The sequence below is a fragment of the Paramormyrops kingsleyae genome, chromosome 12 (assembly GCF_048594095.1).
Source record: "Paramormyrops kingsleyae isolate MSU_618 chromosome 12, PKINGS_0.4, whole genome shotgun sequence".
In the NCBI taxonomy this organism is placed as follows: domain Eukaryota; kingdom Metazoa; phylum Chordata; class Actinopteri; order Osteoglossiformes; family Mormyridae; genus Paramormyrops; species Paramormyrops kingsleyae.
The window spans coordinates 3,155,062-3,164,594 of record NC_132808.1 but is presented as its reverse complement, the minus strand read 5'-3'; the positions used below and the strand labels follow the sequence as shown (position 1 = coordinate 3,164,594).

Here is a 9,533-nt window from a genome sequence, read left to right as displayed (position 1 = left end):
GGAATCCTGTGAGTAAACCTCTTCTTCAGATGTTGAATGCTCCTCTGAGGATTCAGAATACTAGAAAAACATTAAACGAAAAAAAAAAGTGTTACACACAAATTCATTCCTTAATGTTGCAGATTTTTGCTGTTGTTAATGTTTAATTGATATTGGTAAATGTTATAATTTGGAAAATTATAGTTTTGCTAATTTTCTGTTTTTGATCAATATCTGGGTAGAATTTCCAAAAAGAGAAAAAAATCTAGCAAAAACTGAAAAGAGAAGAGACACAGGATCGGGGAAAGAGGACTTTAATCGGGAGAGGTATACAAGGCAAAACAGGACTTCAAACAACGCTAAGACGTTAAGACCAAGAATTTGAATTGTCTATACATACTGTGATGTGGACTTAAATACACAGGACTTAATAAAACAACAAGAAACAGCTGATAACATCGGGGTTTCACATGAGGTTAACGAGGGGGGCGTGGTTAACGAGGGGGGCGTGGCACACAGGAGGATCGTCCAAGCCGGGCGTGACAATACTTACTTGATGTATTGTAAAGCCCATCTCATGTAGAACAGAAATGTAGTTAGCCAAGGATACAATCTGAAGATAAAAAGCAGCATGAATGCTTCTGTTTGTGTGATGCATGGCCAAAATGAAAAGTGTAAAAACTTATAAGAACATTTTTTTATCTTAGTAAAATCACAGATAAATTAGACTGTACGGATGAATCAGGTCATAAACCTACCTTTCTATTCTCTTTTTTAAAGTGAGCCTTTATTGTCCTGAAAAAATACATTCTTTTTCCTCCACAGACAGAACAAACACACTGGAGTCTTGACTTCTGGTGTCTCCTGTAAATTAAAATGTTTTTGTGGTCACATTTATGGCAATGTAGCTACTTAAAATTTAATTATATTAAATTTTTAACTATATTAATTATATTTTTGGAGATGTAGTGGCAAAAGTGGTAGTGCAATTTTGTGCAGGGTTTTCATTTTACAGAAATTGCTTGTAAGAGTAAATATATTAATTGGTTGTAGTTGTTATTATAGTATGTCCCCAACCATCACCTGGAATCATTTGCAGGTATCTCCAGATTTTAAAACCACCAGCTGGGATTCATACAGCTGCGGTCAGTTACAGATGTCATTACAGATGCTTTGTGGAACTGATCCGCCATAAAATTAAGAAATTTTTTGAAAAATTAAGATCCTAAGTCTTTTATTTCCTTTTGAGGAACTTGTTGGTCTTCTTCAAACCATATGTCAGTTGGACGTTTAAAATTAATAACAAAATAACATTTAAATCTGAGTTTAAAGTGGGGAAATTGGTTAACCAAAAATTCATGTTTACTAAAAACTAATATCAAGATCATGTTTAACATAAACAATAACATGGATATTGACTTGTATTAATTGTATTTTAGTACATTTAGTGGAAATAGAAAATTCATTCTTACCGTCGTTTTAATTTTGATGAGTCCATTTTTGGAGAGTGTCTTGCTTGTCTTACTGATGCAGACACAAAAGTACATAAGTCTTACATAAGTCTTGCAGAATCTCTAAGGTATCTGCTCCACAGCAACCGCAGTACCAATCAGTACCACTTTACAGATTTTATTGGTTGGCATCTGTGTCGTGATTAGTTGGAGATATTGTGCTATAGCAACAGCAGTAATATCTCCAACCAATCAAATCCCTTTGTGCCAACCAATGAAATCTGGTTATGCAAGAAGCAGCCAATCAATGTCTACGGAAATATACGGAGTAAGCCAGAAATGTTAAGTGTTGCTATCAGAAACGGCACCAAAGACACCAATAGGAATTAGACCCGCCCACTCAATCCTTCGTCAAAGCGGCGATGACACGAAGAGACGATGGAGAGGTATGTTCACTCATTTCCACGGTCCACTAAAAATTACAGAAAAACAAAACCAAGAATTTGAATTGTCTATAACTATCAATATATGGCCATAGTTTATGAATTAAGATATGAAGTTTACTTACATGGAGCTACATGCTAAAGTTAATTAGCAACCCTGACTTACTTGAATTAGTAAATCTCTGTGGTAATTTTCCTTCCAAGAGCTTTTTATTAACCCCAAACATGACTTAAACCCTTTCAATATCCTTCATTTTGTTTTTAAGTAAGGTCTAAATATTAAAATTATTTTTGAACATTTGCCTGAAGTGCCGATTTTGCCCGCCCATTTCCATAACTTTCACTGGTGTCGCGCGGCTGTAGGATCGCCTCGCAAATGTGTATGTGGAGCCGTACATTTACCTTAGGTCAGGGGTCGGCAACCTTTTTAAAGCAGAGTCATTTTTTCCTAAATATCTGAACCAATATTTACAATGAGCCGCAATGGTTAGAGAAGGGGGTTTGAGATACGATTTTTTTTATGTGATAGGGGCACATATGCATTTAACACAAAAACACAAGTTCAAGTTCAAGTACTTACAAAAAATAAAGAAAACCAGTTTCGGGGGGCATGTCAGTTTTAAATCACTCGGACGCGTAACAGCGCAAAGGTGACTAATATTACAACATTGTTCAGTTCTGTAGCGATAGTCTTCACCCTCATCCCTTCTTTCGTTCGGCTCTGCAGTAGTCTGCCCTTCACTCTCCTTCACTACTGCTGTGCTGACGAGCAGTGCAAATGTAATCACAACTGATCAGCTGGCTATTATATGTAAATCGGAGAAAATATAATATTTTTTTACGAAGATCTGGGAAGGCGTGGTGACGATTTACTACAAAAAAGTATTTGAAAGAATTAGGAATCCCAATAAATGTTGAAGCGTACATCCAATCTCCAGGTGCTTAAGAAAACTCCGGAAAGCATGCTATTTAACCAGAGAAGTAATCTCGTTTTGGTGAATGACTTTGAGGAAGATGTAAATTATGCAGTTAAGAAGCGGACTGTCTCATTCACATATAGTTAAAGAAATATCTAAATGAAAAATAATATTAACCCATATATAATACTGTCGTAAATAAATTATTTATCATAATTATGTTAAGACATAAAAATGCGAATGCCGCTATCATTCTGAGAAGAGCCACAGTGACGTGGTCAAAGAGCTGTATGTGGCTCGCGAGCCGCAGGTTGCAGACTCCTGCCCTAGGTTGTCCGACATGTTGGTTTTTCGGCGCACAAAGTGGGCATGTCGGAAAGTATGCAAACGTGCAGCGTTGCGCATTTGTAATGTAGCGTCGTGCTCCCTGACCATCGCGTGAATCGACCCAGGGCGTGAATTACAGAGTGGCTGACGGGAGACCTTTTATTTCAGGAACCTTACATAAAATAAGATGTGAACAAATTACAAGAGAGCTCCCCTGTAATCCAAACCATGGCCTTCAAACTACTTGATAAAATATTGTTAGCTAGCACTAGTATTCTTTTTAAAAAATGGTTTGTGTGTTCACAGCAACCAGATTTATGCAGGAATGTCAGCGGAGGAACTCTGCCAAAACATTGGCAGAATGAACCAAGAGCTGGCTCATGAACTATATGGTAATGTTAAATTGATAGCTCCTACCAGTGTTGTGTTTAGGATAAATATGCTAAATTTGGTGATGCAGTCTTCTCAGTTGCCCCTTTGTCCGCCTTACTTACTGTTGCTTTGCCTGCTAAATGCTCACTCTGCGTGCCTTAATTATATTATGGTGCTTTATTATTAATTTATTCATGATCATTGTTATTTTTTCAATCTCTGTGTGGCCATAATGTTTTGGGTCTTATAGTTACAATCATGTGGATTAATCTATTTTCTCTGTGTTTTACCATGAAGAACAAGGCGTGACAGGGGATGATTTTGTGGATATTGGGGAGCAAGATGTTTACATTTTGTTCCCCAAAAACTTCAGGCTGCGGAAATCTCTAATTTCCATTTTAAAACTAAAGGCAAGTAAACGGTTTGATAGCAAGCACTGTATTTTTTTCCTTGTGGTTTCACAGACTTACTGCTGTCAAGTCATGGTTACAGAATATATCATATTTAGTTTCATGATCTTTCCCTCAAGCAATCTGGAGTGGAAGCAGAAGACTTCCTTAAAAATAAGAAGGGGAAATCAGCAGCAACAACCGAACAAAAGAGATTCAGTGTAAGTATTACACAGTCCTGGAAATAGAAAATAAAGTGGACAGAGCTGTTAGAATACAGACAGTGCAGGTAGAAATAGAATCAGTAGAATAAGTGGTTATCACATCAGAAATACTACTACCATTTATTCTGCTGATTCTATTTCTACCTGTACTCCTCTGTATTCTAACATTTTTGGTGCAAAACTGATATCTTTCTTATTTCTACACATCACCAGGCTGTTGTAAGGTCATCCCTGGGTGCATCGAAAATGTGGACCACTGCCTGCAAGGGAGCTGAAATTGATTGGGACCCTGTCATAAGCAAAGTTTGTACCTCATAAATTTGTTTAAAATCAATGTGTCTAATCAAATAGTTTCATTTCTGTATCTTACTTATATACCACATAAAGCACAATGAGTGCTTAAAATTTCGATTCACAAGATAAAACATCAAATAAAGTGTTTTAACAGAATATTTCATGTAATTTCAAGGTCACAGCAGAGTTGCCCTGCCTCATCGGCAAAGAACAAGAAATTCGTCAAAAAGCATTAAAAATGCTCCAAAACAGGAGGGAGTACCTCCGAAGGTCAGGAAAGGTAATACATACTGTACATGGGTAACTTGCAAGCAAGTTAAAATTATTCAAGCCTCTTACAATCCGATTAAATCATCAATCCAGCATACAGACCTAGTCAGCCAAGGCTGAAAAATTTTCCTGTTCATGTTCTTCTTCACTTCTCATGTCATGGCATAACTTCATTTCTATTGATTGCATTGTCTAGAAGACAGGGAGGACTTCAACTTCACTTGAACAGTATGTAGCTTTTTCTGTATTTGTATCTTATGATTGTGTAAGATAGTAATACATTTCATAATTTAGCTTCTTAAATATTCTGCAGTTCGACAGCCCAACTGATATTTTTGCAATCTTAAACCTATCAGGATCAATACAGTATATGTGCATACATATTTTATGTGTTTACAGGCATGTAAGACTACTGAAAAAAGATGGGAGAACAGTAGCCCTTGGCAAAGTTGTTGGAGGTAAAATGTGTTTTTACATTTTCCCAATCCTGTTGCTTGATTCACTGTACTGCACAGTTTCAGGTTTTGAACTTAATTTTGAATAATGTTTCAAACTGCTACATACCTGAAATGTTTGTGGTTTCTTGTAGAAAGAACAGAAGCACTTGAGGTATGCCTCCAGGACATCACACCTCCATTTAAGCACCTTTACAAAGTAAGTAATTTCCTTGAAATATCATCAAAGTATATTTTTTTTCTGGGCAGCTCTTAGACTGGGTTTCCATGGGACATTATAAGGATTAGAAGTAATTAAACCAATTTGGTGAAAATTATGGTCTTACATAGCATTAAAAATAGTTTAATTGACAAATAAGAGTCCTCACACCTGGGTTTGAACAGCTGACCTACAGGTTATCCCAAAAATCTGCATACACACCGGCCCTTTGCGGGTAAGATTGGCTACCTCTGCTCTATACCATTGTGAGTCCAAATCACAAGTACTCACCCAGCATTTACTGACACAAGTTGATGTAAATGTAACGAGTGGGACTTTAGGACCCAGGAGTGAGTGAGTAGAGTGTATATATGACGGTAATTCCGGTCGGTCAAAGGCGTTTCGATTCAGCTGTAGGCAGGGGCAGTTGGAGGGAGTGAAGCCGCGGCAGGTCTGTGTGGATCCGGGGTTAGTGTGCGGCTGGTGTGTGTGATTGACGCGGAGTTAATTCTGGTGTCGTTGCTGTACGGCGAAGGCCAACGTGGGCATTACATGCCTGGGTGGATCTCCAGTAGAGTGGGGGACTACATTGGGCTGCAGGTGCCGGAGGCCACATAAAGAAAAATAAACTGGTTTCAGGGAGCACATTTTAACATGGCCGCTATTCCATTTTTAGTAAATACCTTATGTATAGAACATTATGGATTTGCTGACACCTACAAAAACCCCGTAAGAACAAGCATAAGGCTATATAAACTTTTTGACTAGCTGTTTCATTTTAATTTCATACATCTTACTGACTGATCCGAAAGTTAATACATTTTGATGTACAAGTTGTAGTAATTGCATGTTTGGACAAGCTCTATCCTCCTAATATTTTTTCTTCTTTACCATTATAGGCAGGGGAAAAAGTGAAATGGAGGAAAAAATACATAGATGGGCTAAGTAAGCAGCAGAAGCAAGGAGCAGAAGACAAAGATAGAGGCGAGAAGACAGATGAGGAGAGAAAAGAAGTGGAAGAAGGAAGCAACAAATTTAAAGGAGGAAGAGGCTATGAATATGTTACTTATAGCCCACCAAAGGCTTTTCAACCCCAAGGAGGCAAGCGGCCTGTAAAAAAAAGAAAGCTTTTTTCGTTGTAATTCATTTATGCATAATAATAAACAATATTTTATCATATTGGTTTGTCATTTATTATGCTTTATTTTTTACCTAAACATTTCAGCACACAATTAAAATTAAGTGATATTTTTATAAGGATATTTTAAGTGCTTAAGAACTTAAAACTGTCTTAAATAACCCCTTAATTAATAAAAAATAATGGGCAAAATAAAGAATTTTAAGGGTTTACGGACCCTTATAATACTACTGAACTATCCCTTAATTTATTAGAATTAAGGGGAGATGTAAGTCATTTTAAGTAGTAAAGGAACCTTACAGTACTCTTAAACTGCCCCTTAATACTCAGAATTAAAGGGCAATGTTATGTTGAAACAATCTTAAATTGCCCCATAATTCATAAAAAATTAAGGGATGAAATAAGGATTTTTTAAATGTAAATTTAAGGGGCAAATTTGAAAAAGTAAGGGGAAAATTCAGTAGTTTTACACCTTAATTGGCCTTAATCTGTGCACTTTTTCCCTTAATTTCTCTTAATTTCACATATAGCAGTAATTAAGGTAATTTTAAGGGGTAAAAATTAAGGGGTTTGATTTCGTAGTGACAGGTTAACATAGTTATAGCTAAATGTGTGTACAGAAAATTTGGATTAAAGACACTTACACCTGGTGCATATTAGTCATCTAATATAGTTCCTTATATAACTGAATTCAGTCTGCCAATTGATCTGTGGTAATAATGGTTTAGGAGGATGTGGTATTGTATGATGACAGTTTAAGATGTGTATAGGCAATTGGATTAAAAGACAAGATTACATTATTACTTGCGCCTGTAGCCTACAGGATAGACTCTGGACCCCCCCCCCCTCAATCCTGAATAGGACAAGTGGTTTCAGAAAATGGATGGACATTATCTTGATTTTTTTTTTTATGTTTGTTCAGTTTGCATTCATACAGTCTAAGAAAGTAATTGAGTGGAAAGCTGATTGATACATAATTGTGCAAGATTGAAATTATAAAAAGCTGACTTGCCCTAAATTATTTTTTTTTCCCCCTCACCAGGAAAACAGCCATATGTCACACCACTCACCCAGGAGCACGTCAGAGTCTGTTAATTTGAACAGCTGTATTGGTTAGTATGTTTTATGTTCTCTCTCAAAGTGAAATGATTTGTAATAGAGTTTCAGATAGTAATACATTACTGTGCAAATGTTTTAGGCACTTTTTAAGAAAATTATTTTCTTTTTTTTGTTGCTTTAAAACTGTCTGTCAGTGTGTGTCATTAGCCATTTCAGAACCTCTCCTAAAATTACCCCAGCATTTGCAGGAACCATCCAATATCCCCTTGTTGTTTTTTTTTGACTGAACCACTACCCCACCTCGTACAGCTAATCAATACCTCAACTATGTTTTGAAACTATTTTAATTAATTTGAAAAATCAAGGACATTCTTGTGAGTCTTTGTTGTGATACTGTTAATTTTCATATGGTCTAATATTATGTTTTTTGTTCTGAGCCCATAAATCCTTAGTATTCCCGTAAATAGCTTCAAGCATTTCCTGTAACTGCCTAAGACTTTTGCACAGTACTACATGTTATACTTATGGTATAATTTAGTTTTAACTATAATAATTAAAACATAGCTTTAGTGCCATATGAGTGTACATTAAAGATAACGAGAATGTGTATGTATTTTAAATACATTGGTTTAAAAAAATAAATACACAAGGGATTGAATATCAGCAAGGGAGATGTAAGTCCAAAGAAGAAATTTAGACATGCTAATGGTCAGATTTTGTATTTATAATGCCATGAGCGGAGTCTTGTTTTAGAAATAAATTTTTAAAAAATTTAGCCGAAAGTTAAATGTAAAGAATGCTAATGTAAGCTTATGGCGATTTAATCATATTTTTTATGAAAATATAAATGTGATATTTATAATTTTACTAACATTTGTTTTCTTTAAGAAACATCATAGTTTGGAGTAAGAGTTTTGTCCATAATATAATTTTGTTTTCATCTTTATCAGATTGCAAGGAGCATTTTGTTGTTCAGGAGGAGATGTCAGGTTTGGAGAAGTGCTTCCTGTGTCATGGGCCATTTTCTATGGTGGCCCCTAGAGACAAAACACACACAAAAGAAAAAGCAGAAACAAAATGAAAATGTGCAGCAAATTAAAAAAACACACGCAAAAGAAAAAGTAGAAACAAAATGAAAATGCACAGCAAATTAAAAAAACACACGCAAAAGAAAAAGCAGAAACAAAATGAAAATGCGCAGCAAATTTAAAAAACACACGCAAAAAAAAGCAGAAACAAAATGAAAATGTGCTGCAAATTAAAAAAACACACGCAAAAGAAAAAGCAGAAACCAAATGAAAATGCGCAGCAAATTAAAAAAACACACGCAAGTGTGGTGGAGCACTTTCGTTTTGGGATTGTCTACTTGCTGCGCATTTTCATTTTGTTTCTGCTTTTTCTTTTGCGTGTGTTTTTTTAATTTGCTGTGCATTTTCATTTTGTTTCTACTTTTTCTTTTGCGTGTGTTTTTTTAATTTGCTGCGCATTTTAATTTTGTTTCTGCTTTTTCTTTTGCGTGTTTTGTCTCTAGGGGCCACCGTAATTTTCAGCATTAAAATGGAGAGGGTTGAGATGTAAAGGTTAGTACCAATCTACTTCCAATTTATTCATATGCTATTTGAATTGTAATATTTTTGATGCAGTCACTACAGAATAGTATTCATCATTAGAGACGGCTCACATTTGCAATTAAAAAAATAAAATCCTTGTTGTGTTGATAACCTTGCTTGTATTTTGTACTTTAACACAGTATTATAGGTGTTGATCCTAATCAGTGTTTTCATGTAATAAAAATTATATTTACCATTTTCATTGAAAACCATTATGGAACAGTGTGAAGGGGACATGGACCATATGAGAAACTGTTCCTTAAAAACTGTACTCTTGTAACAGTGATCATTATAACAGTGTGATAGTGAACATTTGTTATTTTTTTTAGGTTGCTCAAATGTGTGGCATTCATACTGCTTGCAAAGACAAACAGTAAGTAAATTCCATTCACAGCTACTGAGTAAA

At 35.6% G+C, this 9,533-nt stretch overlaps 1 long non-coding RNA gene across 1 annotated transcript; it reads right to left on the bottom strand.

Annotated features, from left to right (window-relative positions):
• Positions 1-532: 532 nt before the first annotated feature.
• Positions 533-1,696, bottom strand: LOC140593491 (uncharacterized). The gene is made up of 3 exons (XR_011993893.1): positions 1,452-1,696; positions 738-843; positions 533-592 (listed from the first exon to the last, which is right to left on the bottom strand). It is a non-coding gene; the product is annotated as an uncharacterized lncRNA (long non-coding RNA).
• Positions 1,697-9,533: the final 7,837 nt, after the last annotated feature.